Source organism: Triturus cristatus, chromosome 4_2, assembly GCF_964204655.1.
Source record: "Triturus cristatus chromosome 4_2, aTriCri1.1, whole genome shotgun sequence".
In the NCBI taxonomy this organism is placed as follows: Eukaryota; Metazoa; Chordata; class Amphibia; order Caudata; family Salamandridae; genus Triturus; species Triturus cristatus.
This window is the reverse complement of record NC_140586.1, coordinates 72,882,654-72,894,949: the sequence shown is the minus strand read 5'-3', so window position 1 is coordinate 72,894,949 and position 12,296 is coordinate 72,882,654. Positions and strand designations below refer to the sequence as shown.

Below are 12,296 nucleotides of genomic sequence, written 5' to 3'. Positions count from 1 at the left end.
GGGATATATGGTGGCCAAACGTGACATTGCTCAACTGTGGGGTTCCCAGAGGTCGCCGACTGTCTCGGCGTGGAAGGATAACATGGATTGGTGCATGTTCCGGGAAAAGGTGGTGTATGTTGCGAGAGGTAAGCCTGGGAAATGGGTGAAAGTGTGGGGCCCCTGGAACGCCTACCGTGGGGGAATTTGTACCCCGCCGTTATTGCCCGATCCGTCACCGGCCCCGTCTCCTTAGCCAGTTTGTCTTTCCGGTTCTGGGTAATGAGTTTACTTAGTCCCCGTCCTGACCTTTTCCCCCCCTCGATACTCCTATGGACTAGTGGGGTCCCCCTCCTCGGGGAGCACATGCTGCTGTTTCCGATTGTGGGTTGCCTTGTGGATTTGTTTTTTGTTGTTCTTTATATTAAAAGAAACCGTTATGTGGGATCCGGATGGTGTGGCTGCCACCGCTTTCCAACTCCTGTGACTTTCCCTCTGCCGCAGCATGCGTGCTATTGTCTGTATCACATGCTCCTTCTGCTTGCTAGCGGCCGGCCTGAAGGTTGTAGGCCCATCTTTGTATATTTTTTGGATTCTGTAATAAACGGTTTCAAAAAAAAAAAAAAAAAAAATTACAACTCCACGCATGTACGAGCTATATCCAGCAAAATACCTGTGGGCCCCCCATGCCGTTGCCAATGAAGTTTTAACTGCTGACTCTAAATGTGTTTCTTGTATAAAGGCGACGTCCATCTGGTGGCGCTGCAGGTAGGTCGTCACCTGCTTATATTTACGGGCATTATTTAATCCTCTAAAATTCCAGGACATCAGTGTCACCATAGCTTCAGCCTGAACCCTCTTAGCCATAATCTACAGCTTGTCTGTGTGGCCCGATAACACCCTACTGCTGACAATTATATTGCAACTGCAAATTAGCGATAAACCATGTTATGGATTTCTGCCTATACACACCATATCCCCCCTCCCACCACCCATCCCCCTTTCCTAACTTCAGGGGGAGTGCCCTTCTCCATGCAACAGTGGAGGAAAACAAAACCAAACTAAAAGCTAGCACAGAACCATTATGATATTGCATTAAACAAAACAGGCGCTTCCGCACTCGGGGGGTGGCAACGCTGCGCCGCTTCTCCATCTTCTTGGTACACTAGTGCCTGACTACATTAATGTACTTCGTCCTTGGCGGCATTGCATTGAGACAAAAAGAAAAAACCACAAACAGTGGGAGCGACCAAATCAGTCCTGTGAGTGTCCCCTCAGTCACTGGTACCTCAAGGGGTAGATAGAGTCAAACAACTCGATTGTTCAGCTACCGGTAAATAAATCTGCGCTGGCCCCAGAGTCTGGTAGATTTTGCGACTGCTGCAGCGATGGTGATATCCGCGTTCTATCTGACTTAGAGAATTTCTGACAGAACTCCTGAGCATCCTGAGGGGGGGGGGGGGGGGAGGGGGGGGTTTGATATAATTTGGAAACGTGGTCTTCCCACTTTTCTTCAGGCAATGTATTTCCTAACGCTCCTGTGGACCCTCACTAGACTTGCTTAATAATGAACCATAGCTGCTTGCTGTTTTATGCCTTGCAATCCTCAACGATTCTTATCCACTCCTAGTCCTTGTGGGCGTTCTTGGCCTACCATACTGCCTTTTTGTACTCTTTCCTTATTTTGTAGAAATATCTGGGGTATGCGCCTGCCATATTTTGAGACTTCAGATTCCTAGCGGCTTTGTTGAGTTGCTGCCTCTGTTGCCTTAAGGCCTGGGTGTACCATTTCTTTATGTGTATCCCCTGCACATAGATCTCCCGTTGTTGACGGTCCAGCTGTTTTTTCAGTTATGTCTGCATAGTATTCCATTTAGAGATCAAGTCTGATTCTTTTCCTTGCCCAGTTGGTAAGTTTGCTTTCCATTCCTCATACTTTTTCAAGGATGAGTTGGTCCATCTTATCTCTGCCAGGGACTACCTGGATCTTGTATACCAAGAGATTTTATACGGTCTGGGTGTACGCTATGAAACCTCCATTGGTTAATGTGATCACTGCTCATATTTGTGTATGTAACAGAGAGCCACAGAATTGATTTCTGGTTAGTACAGTGGGGAATAGTGACGTCTGTTTTAGTGTTACGAGGTAAAAGCCTGTGACAGAAAGCACTGGTAATATGCAAATCATCATTTTAAACAGGAATTACACATAATGTTAAATAGACAGCCACAAAGAGCAAAAAAAGATGTAGGTTAAAGATTGAAAAAAAGTGCTTCCAAAATATAGATTTTATTAGAACATTGGAATGTTGAGAGCTCCACTGAAGCCAATGGAGTAGCTCTGGGATTATAATGGCTGGTATAAACCAGGAGCTCCAATATTCCAGTGTTAGTCTTTATGTTTCTCCCTTCTTAATATTATACTCTTCCATCCTTAGGGGAAAGAAGTTTCTAAAAGCCTTGTAGCCCTTCTGCTATTTGGGAACTTGCGGCTCAGGCTTATAACTTGGGTTCTGGACCTTTAACAATCGGTATAGACCTAAGCAGTGAGCTAGAAGGCTGTAGAAATAGACTGAACCCACTGTAAACATTTTTTATATCTGACTATTAAAAGCATGCATTCCTCAAGTCAGTTGATAATACGTTATCGCTCAGAAAGAATACATCTTTGTCATCACGAAGCTTCAAGTGAACTCCATCAATTTAAGCCAATACCAACTTATAAGCAGCCTTTACGTTTGCAGATTAACCAGTTACACACGTTTCCAGTTTTTTCAAGCAGCAGAGAACCTGGTAAGGCTTGTTCCTTGTTTAACTGTCTGTCCCTCCCTCAACTTCAAACCACTTGATACTCCCTCCCATCCACTTTGGCAGAGGCGTCTGAAATTTAGGAATGAACCACCCGGGCGGTTGTCTTTTGAGAAAAAGTAGGGATACTGTTTTTGTAAAATTAAAAAAAAAGTATGGGCACATCATGCCCCTCAGACATCGCCCACTTCGACCTCTGATTAGACAGCGCAGTATCATACATGCTTAAGGTCTGTACAGGTACAGTTAAGTTGAATTTACTATTTCTGCAAGTGCATTTCAATCCCTATACTCACTGCTTGTACAGTGACAGGACCCACACACAGCTGTCATTTAACCCTGCCCCACCAATCCAACAATTGACCCAATACACAGCAGAGTTCATGTACCCTAATCCTGACCTGCAGCACCCATTTATATTCAGGTATGGACACACACACACCTCTGCAGTTCACCATAATCCTAAACTGCTGCCCTCTTTGATAACCCAGTACCAAGGCCCACACACAGCCCCACCAGTGCACTCTACTGGGCCGGACTGGCCGTAGCGGGCAACAGGCGTTTCCCCGGGAGGCTGGAAGGGTGGGTGCTGGTTTTGTAGCAGTGGGGGCTGGTTTTGTTACTGGGGGTCGGTTTTGCAGCGGTGCTGCACTATCAGCTCCCAGTAACAAAAGAAGCAGTACTTCACAACCACCAATCCACCCCCCAGGGGTGCTGGCCTGCAAAAATTGCCAGGGCTGCTTTGTGTTGCCAGTCTGGCACGCTTATGCTGACTTGCTCGGCCCTTACTTTTCCAGTCGCTTCTACTTGCATATCCTAACCCCGACTAGCTGTACCCTTCACTCTTACAGTACTGGGAGCCACACAGCTTCATCAGGGCCCAATAGTCTTCATTTATAGGACCGCTCCAGTTTTGGGACACAAACAGTGTGCTGCCAATGCATCGCAACCCTGACCTGCAGCCCCCCCTAGTGCTCTTGCACCATCATTTCCTACCTTAGCCTTGTGGTCTGAGCCCACTCATCACTTTCAAGATATGAATCCTCAGTAGTGAAAGGTCAACAGCTCACGCACACCTCGAGCTCAGAAAGGCAAAAACAAAGATGGCAAAATAAAGGACCCGAATCCAATGTAATAAACTACGTCTTCTGTTTATTTCCAAAAATATAAAGTCTCAAGACGAAATATTCCTGATAAGACGCTGGTTAGAGACGATACAAACAGGTGGTTAGGGTTAGTGATTACAAAGTGCTATTGGGCACGATTTCTGTAAAGAATTCGGTTTTGCGATCTTCTCCACGCTGACATTATAAATTAGCAGCGTTACACAAAAGAACACCATGTTTTCTCAACAAATGTTGTGAATATACATTTATATCATAACAGAGAGATGTACCGCTTCCCCGGCATTTCCGCTGCATCCCTGAGCCTGTGCATGCATTTAGAGCCCCTGCGCTGTTGAAAATACACTCCACACTCTTTGACACAAGAGTATCAGAAAATGTTGAAGTACCATCTTGCAAATTCCCCTGAATTCGGTTGCAGACCCGAGCAAAAAAATGCATTTTCAATAGTATTCGGAAGCCCTTTTTGATTCCATCAAGACAAGAAAACTTATCAGCTCATGAAAGGAGGCAGAGGAGATTCTAGAAATCGTGGCTTGCTTAAAGAATAAAAGGGGTGCACCTTTTATTATGCATAATATATGTATACACAGGGTAACCACTTCCCTTCAGGTCATAACGGCCATTTTTTCCTGTATTGGACTTTCATGTGATAAGTTAATACATTCTTGGTGATGGAGGCTTGTTTTGTTTCCTTTGAACTAATTACATGAACACACCTGAGAACAATAATTTGTGAATGTAAAGTTCGGGACTGGAGAAGCATTGAGTGTACTGAATTCCAAGTGCCCACCTTTAAATCCAAAAGCCTCCAACTTAGGCGGACAAGCAGGGTGAGGCGCACAGAGAAGCAGGCCATGTAGAGTATGATCTGTTTCCAAAGTCATCCATGTTATGTTTTTTAATGTGGGATAAAAACACAAAGAAAGTGCTTGCAACTGGAAAATGTAAGAATTCTGGGGGTAAGTCAGGAGTATGTCACATTTACTTAAAGAAACATCTGTATGAAACAGGTCGTAGTGTTTTGGCAGTGGTCTCTCTTCAAGGTCGTAGTGTTTTGGCAGTGGTCTCTCTTCAAGGGCACATCGGGAATCTTGTGAAGGCGGAGGGCCCAGTGTTTCTTCCGAAGGTGTCCGTGAACAAAAGGAGTGGGCACTAAAATGGGTTAGGTGACCCACCACAAGGGTCCCATGTCCCCCGGTGAAGGTGGTACCCTTGATAGTGTTAAGACATGTCTTCAGCAGGGTCCCTGAGTTAGATGCACTAAATGCCGTTAGTGCCACGAGGTAAAGGAAAATCACTTTCAATCACTACCATTCATTTGTTTCAACACACTGCTGGTCCGGGACGCCTAGCTGTAAATCGCTGGCTATGAGCTCCCCCTACTGCACTCAACAGGCATCTACTTATTCATAATTCAGATTAGTATTCAAAAAGGAAAAATACAGCAATGATGCTGCCACTTTTCCCCCGTGTTTCTCACGTGCACAGGGTCCCACGTGTGACTCCCAGATATGCAGAACTCACCAGAGCACTGCTGACCCCCTCCCTCCTGCATGTACAAGCTATGGGGTTTATTATGTTTCCCCCATGTCACCAAATACTTAAAACTAGACCCAGGTGAGATTTTTAAATTATGCTGGCGTACGTTTAGGAAGTTCATAGTACGCAAGTTACCAAGAATTACACGCTACTCAAGGCAAAATGTTACCACAACCGTGCTGGAGTAAAGTGAACGGCCAGAACAGTAGCGGCAGTTGCTCATGCCACTTGTGTTCTTTCACGCTATATTGCCATGAATGGGGCCGCTTGTCAAACATTGACAAGAGGCACATTTGAGCTAAAATATAGCGCTGAATAATGGATTTGCAGGTCACTTAATTACACGTAATTTTGCATAATTTTTGCGAAATTTCATGCAATTACACAAAAGCAAATTACATGGGTTTTGCACACACTTGCTCAAAACACCCGCACTAAAAAACAATACGAATTATAACTTTCTGGGCAAAAAGCAATCACACAGGGCTTGGACCAGCGTAATAAACTGAGAACCATGCACATTTTCACTGAGTAGCTTACCACATGCACTTTTCCACATCAGCTACATATAAAATGTGCCTTTTCGAGGTTGGCTGCAGTGCGACTTTACATCTATTTCCTTCTGCTTTTTAAAATATAATGTGTGTACTTTTCATGTGAATACTCCATCACATGCACTTTCTTTCAATTCCCCACATACCTTTCGGCAGTCTGTTAACAGTGACATCTTCTCACTTCTTTGAACAGGGAAATCTGTGTACCTTTCTAATACTACAGTGAACCATGTGCTCGTTACTACACCCTTGAGTTGCTCCTTGTACATCTTTCCACATTTGTAACAAGTTAATTTCGTGCACCTTTTCACGAATACACCGATGAGCACAAAAGCAGATTGGTGAATTGAAATTCATTTGCCTTTCCACATCTGTGAATGATGTGCACCTTTCTATTCCAAAGTGTTACCCCTGTGCACTCTAGCACATCTCTCCAGAGAATCACAAGCATCTTTCTGCAGGTTTGAATACTGAACCATGTGTGAACCAGGGGTCAGATGTACTACACTTTTCAGTGGTCACAAACACTCAGATTTGCAAAATCAGAGGGTTTGTGATCACCTAAAACATTATTTAGTATGTACTAAAATAATTTTAGGTGTCAGTAAAGTTTTACCGATTCCTAAAACGGGTTTAGAGATGGATACCACCCAAACTGCAATTTGGAAGGGGCACGCGGAGGAGATCCTTTCCAAATTAAGATTCAGTAGTATATGTATAACTTGTTTGCGACTGGAATTCTGGTCATCAAACATTGATATAAAGTACAGACTTCCAAGTTGGGGTGGTAACTGATTTGCGAAGTGGTCCCCTTTGGACCTCTTACACTGTGAGAATTGGGGTTGCAGTTTCAAGAGTAGAAAAAGCAGTGGTCCACAGGCCCACTGCCATCTCCCACTGTAGTTTTAAAAAATGTAAACATTTTATTTCTATTTTTAAAGCACAAATCAGGCTGCATCAATAAAAAAATGTTTTCAGTTTTGAAATGTAATCACTGGGATTGTGGTCTGCTGACCTTTGCAGGTCACCATCCATGTAATTGCAGTCCCTCAAAAGGAATCACAATTTGGAACCCGCGTAAGGAATGTTAACTAGGTAGGTAGCTTTGCGACCCCCTCTAATCAGTATTTTACTAACTGAATTATCAGTGCATTGGTTTATTCACAAAATAAAACATTGGTGGCAAAAATGCATGCTCACAATTTACAATCACTAATTGTGACAAGTATCTTAGTACATCTGGCCCCAGCGCCCTTTCCAGTTTTGTTAATAGTGAACCAAATGCACATTTCCACACCTGTGAATTGTAGAACAATTGCACTAGTCCACATCTTTGAATAGCTTACCTCATGCATATTTGCATGTCTTGGAATGCTAAACCACGTGCAACTGTCCACATCAATAGAAAATAAACCACCCACACGTTTCACACCAGTAAACAGAGTTACGTGCACTTCTCCACACCCTTGAATACTAAACCAGAGGCACCTTTCAAGCATGTGAGTAGAAAATAACATACAGTTTACATGCCTGTGAAAAGTGAACCTTGTCTGCTTTTCCAGGGCATGAATAACTGAATTCTTTGCACTTATCCATGCCTGCCTAAGGAATAGTTCAAGCGGACGCAAATAGGCAAGTCAGTATTTCTCTCTCTCTCCGTGTAATCATGCTCGGGATGTTGAGCAATCACTAGAACTAAACATTTATTGTGTCCGATTGCAAGTATGGCCATCCAAACCCATTCCACCTGACCAAATGTTTTGTAAGGATTGCATGGCTTCCTTGGTTTGCGGGGGCTAGAGTGGTAGACACCAACAGATGTGCTGAGCTGGGCGATATTGTGCGAGAACAGGCTGTGAATTAGTGTTACATGAAAGGGGTTAATGTACGAGATGAAGACTGCACGAGGGGCACAGACAAAGGGTGAACCAGGACTCGTGTGAAAAGGGATCAATGTAGGCGTGAATGATAAAGGTGCAGAGTGGAGACTGGCAGTGTATGATGGGTCGCCGTCAGATGCTGAATGAGAAAGAACAATAACCAGTGAAAGAAAATTTTAAAAATATCAAACTTACTGATGCAGGGGACAGACTCCATGCAACCACTTAGAAATTGAAGCCCAAAATGCAAAAAGGCACATGGCCCAAATGTGAGAGGGCGTCTTCTTGCAACATGGCGTGTATCTGTACCAACTGCTGTTATCTGCCGATGCATCATCACTCACCAGACCTGTAGTGCTTAGCAGAGAATGGAGAAAAAACCCCTAAAGCACGTGTACAACGCATGAGTGGTGGATTCTGATCAAAGCAGAGGTACGCGCAGACATGAGCACGTCGCACCACAGTATGCTGCAAAGGAGAGCGATTGTAGAAGGGCAGAACAGGACCCAAGCCTCTTGCTAATCATAAAAATAGATCAATAACACTGTAAAAACACCATAACGTGTAGATGCAGGGTTTCAACAACCTTATTTATGAAGGACCAGGTGTCCTGGGACTCAACATGTGGGTTACTTGGAGGCATGCTCTCTAATCCGAATCTGGCACCGTCAAAAGGCTGACCTTTGTTGGTGATTAGTTAGCTAAAATTGTTTTTTTTTTTCCTCTAAAAAGCTAAAGTTCATGGCTGCAACCCTCTTGCTGAAAGGCTGGTCATGTGTAGCAAAATACATAGGAGCAACACCAGAGGCCGGACCTGTTTTCTTTGTGCATTAGTAAAGGCGCAGAAGTTAAAGAACATGCTCTGCCTTTTCTCGAATCTATCGCCTAAACCTTTTATGATGTTCATTTGGGGGGTTGCCAATGAAGCTGCAGCATGATGACAGCAGTACTGTCAGTGTACCATCAGCAGTGTCTTGTCAGTAGTAAATCAGCATCTCTAGGTTTTGAGTGTTACTTACATCTGTAGTGTCATCATCACAGGTCTCGATACGGAGGCCCGGCTGCAATAGTGTTTCTGGACAGCATTCTGACATCACCACAATTTCACTGCCATCTTGTTAACATCACAGGCAGTAAATATCCCGACCTCACAACTACGTTAACAACATTTTCGCACCGCCTCTTGGGTGTCGAATTCATGGCCATCAATATGGCGCTGCCACACGGTCAGCAGCATTCTGATATCATCGTTTTGACATAGCCACAACTTTGCCAGCAGCATTGCTGCTTCGTCCACAATGTGCGGACACCATGATCGGCATCATGACGGAGGTGCATTTCCACATCATTAGCTGCTGCATTTCTGCAGCATCAGCACTGTGACTTCAAGACATCACTGCAACATTGTCAGAAGTGTGTCAAAAATGCGAACAGCATCCTAGCACTGCATTTCTTGACGGTCAACAACCTGTTTATTTTGTGGCAGCATCCTGGCATTACCAAAGTGGCATGTCCACACTGGGAAACCAAAGAAGAAACAGTAAATTTCTTGACAGCTGTCCATTTCACTTCCAAAACCACCAGCAGTGTAAAGAATCTAAAGATGACTGCCGTGTACTGGGGCATTGGGAGCGTGTGGAAAGTGTCCCAGTGCCTCATGCAAAGTCTGCTTAGAGTCGGCACGTAAAGAAAAAACGTAATTTCCAAGAAACCTCCAGACCCAACCACTAGATGGCAGAACAAAGCACAGCATGTGGATATAATATAGGTTCATGCTGCAAACGCATCCCACCACCGTAGACTGCATGTCTGCATCCTGTGCAGCATGTCAACATTGTGGGCAACATACTAACATCAGGGCATCATCATGACAATGTCAGCAGCATGCAGACATGATGGCAGCGTCCTGACATTTAGGGCTGTAATCTTGTGTAAGGGCCTCGTATCTCCTTGACGATAAAAAGCAGGAAGCTCCATGTTGCAGGAAAAGAACTCTATGAATGATTGGAGCACTGACACGTGTTCACTCAGCTTGGAGGCACAGATCGAGCTAAGAATGAGATCTCATAGAAGAAACATCCCAGGTAGAGACACTCATGAAAGGCTTCCCCTAGGTACCAAAATGCCACGAGCAAGGTAAAACTTCAGCAAAAAGGCAAAAGTTAACAAGACTCCGTGTTTTCTCCAAACTCCGGAGAGGAGTGCATTATCCGGTTCAGCCCCTCAATTTCCTAGTTTTCAAACATTTGTAAACAAAAGAATTCATAAAACCCTGCTGACTACAGTTAAATGTCACCTTTGCAACAGCTAGGGAAAATATACTGTCCCATTTAATGGCAGAGAAATGTCTATTGGTGCACTAGCCACGCACCTCTCAACCCCGTGCCCCTTGCCCCTTGCCTGCTCACCACATGTTGACACCCCCCTTGTCTCTGATGTGAAGTGCCTGCATTGCAGGTCGTCTGCTACAAATGTCTGTGCAGGCCTGGGTCTCGCCAGTGTTTGGACGAATGACTTCACATGAGTTGTGGCCACATGGGGTGTCGGCATGTCAATACTCAAGAGTTCTCAAGTTTCCCAAGTTGATGTGTAGGAACTCATCAAGTCCAGGTTTATTCTTTGCCTTTTCAGAATTGTCTTGATTTTATATTGGAATCAACAAGACTACAAACTCCAGAATGCTAAGGGAAATACCAGGTCTAGATGAACTACTCATGCATGGATCTAGGAAACTCGAGATCTCTGTACACGTTTCCCAACCCATCCCCTCCTTAAGTACGAGATGAGGTGTGGAATGTACTGATCTCACAATTCAACCCTCATCAGTATGAGATGAGGTGTGGGGATTCAAATCTCAATGTTGCTGCTCTTTCCTGTATGATGCAGGGTGGGAGTACAAGCCCCTCTCAACATTTCTTCCCACTCACTGTTCAAATAAAATTGGAGTTCAGGAGGAATGGGTTTCTAGCTCCAGACTACACCTCCCCCATCCAAGTGATGTATTATCCATACAAAAACCCCTGGTGGTTAGTTGTCGCATCAACGTACTCTATTTCAATCTTCACCCTGGTGGTCCCTTGATATTCCAGTGGAGTAAATGCTAACATTTCTGCAAGTATATTCTCTTTTCTAAAGGTGTTGGACTGAAAACGGTGCATTAGGAGCCTGTTCTGTACGGTCTACGCACTTTGGCTCCTGGAACAGCTGAATGCTGTACGCCCAAACCTTTTTCAACTTTCTGACTGCTTGCCTAGCATAGACATACCATATATCACATGCTGCTCCGCAGATCTGAAGCCCCTCACTGAGACGCAAGTGACTGTACCCTCATGCCCCTATGCCCAAAAGATACCTGAACTGTTGCTGGTCATCCGAGTACTACACATATATTGGTCTACCTTTCATCTCTACAATAAGACTTCTTCTAAAAATAAGGAGAAGGCCTTTTCATAAGTGAACAAAAGTGTTTGTGCTCTTACAAGGTAAAACAGTGGATGGTGGTGGGAGTGAGCGACAGCCCATAGGGGCTTTTAAATGATACAGAAATCTGGTCTTATACTCCAGGCTATCAGCCGTACCAGCACAGAATGAAACCAAGCTTCACTGTGGGCAAGCAATACTTATGAATAAAGCTGGAGACCTAGTATCAGCAGGTGCCAAGAGAACAGTTGCAGCAAGGATAGCAGAGGTGCAAGCTTCCCTCACACACGGCACAGATACAGTTCAGGCAACAGCTGTACAAACCTCCTTCCCACAGAGGTACAGCTGGACACCAGCTGAACAAGATTCCTCGCACACATGAACAGATTCATTAGACACAGCAACAGTATAACCTTCCCTCACGCACAAAACAGATACAGCACAAGCAACAAAAGGACAACCTTACTTCACACAGCAAGGGTACAGCACAAATCACAACTGCATGCTTCCCCCACATGTAGAAGTGATACAGCACGGACAATAGCCATTTCACCTCCCATCATTTTAAAATGGTATGGGATGGTCCACAACATTGCAAGCTTCCTAAATGCCCACATCATGTTTGCAGAGGCAGTGCAAGCTAAACATACAAGGTATTACATGATGGTAGCAGCGCAACCTTCCCTAATACACATCGCTGCCTTTGGCATGTCCTGTGGCTTTTTCTTAAATTGCCTACAAAGTCTGGGGGGTTTCTGCTATAGTCAACAGATTCTATTGCCAGTTGTCTTTAAATTGTTTCATGCCAAGCTCCCCTAAAGTAAAAAATTATTTGCCTGGGCCCCCAACTGAATTAACCTGCTAAAATGTTTTATCGGCGTGTGCGGAATACTGCCAATATGCTAATAGTCCATGTTATCAAGGACACTAAATTATTTTCACAAATTATTGATTTCAGGTGTGTTTGTCCAATTGGTTCAGTTAAAATG

At 44.3% G+C, this 12,296-nt stretch overlaps 1 protein-coding gene across 3 annotated transcripts in view; it reads right to left on the bottom strand.

Annotated features, from left to right (window-relative positions):
* The window catches only part of LOC146833012 (TLC domain-containing protein 4-A-like), a 375,443-nt gene that overhangs the window by 204,583 nt on the left and 158,564 nt on the right, over positions 1-12,296 (bottom strand). The window contains exon 7 of one of the 3 annotated variants that reach the window (XM_085600575.1): positions 3,920-12,296. This exon is cut by the window's right edge and continues 3,955 nt beyond it. The exons of the other annotated variants lie outside the window; for them this stretch is intronic. The gene's annotated coding sequence lies outside the window, so the exon portion shown is untranslated. Of the gene's footprint in view, positions 1-3,919 lie in introns of those variants that run through there. 3 annotated transcript variants of the gene reach the window in all.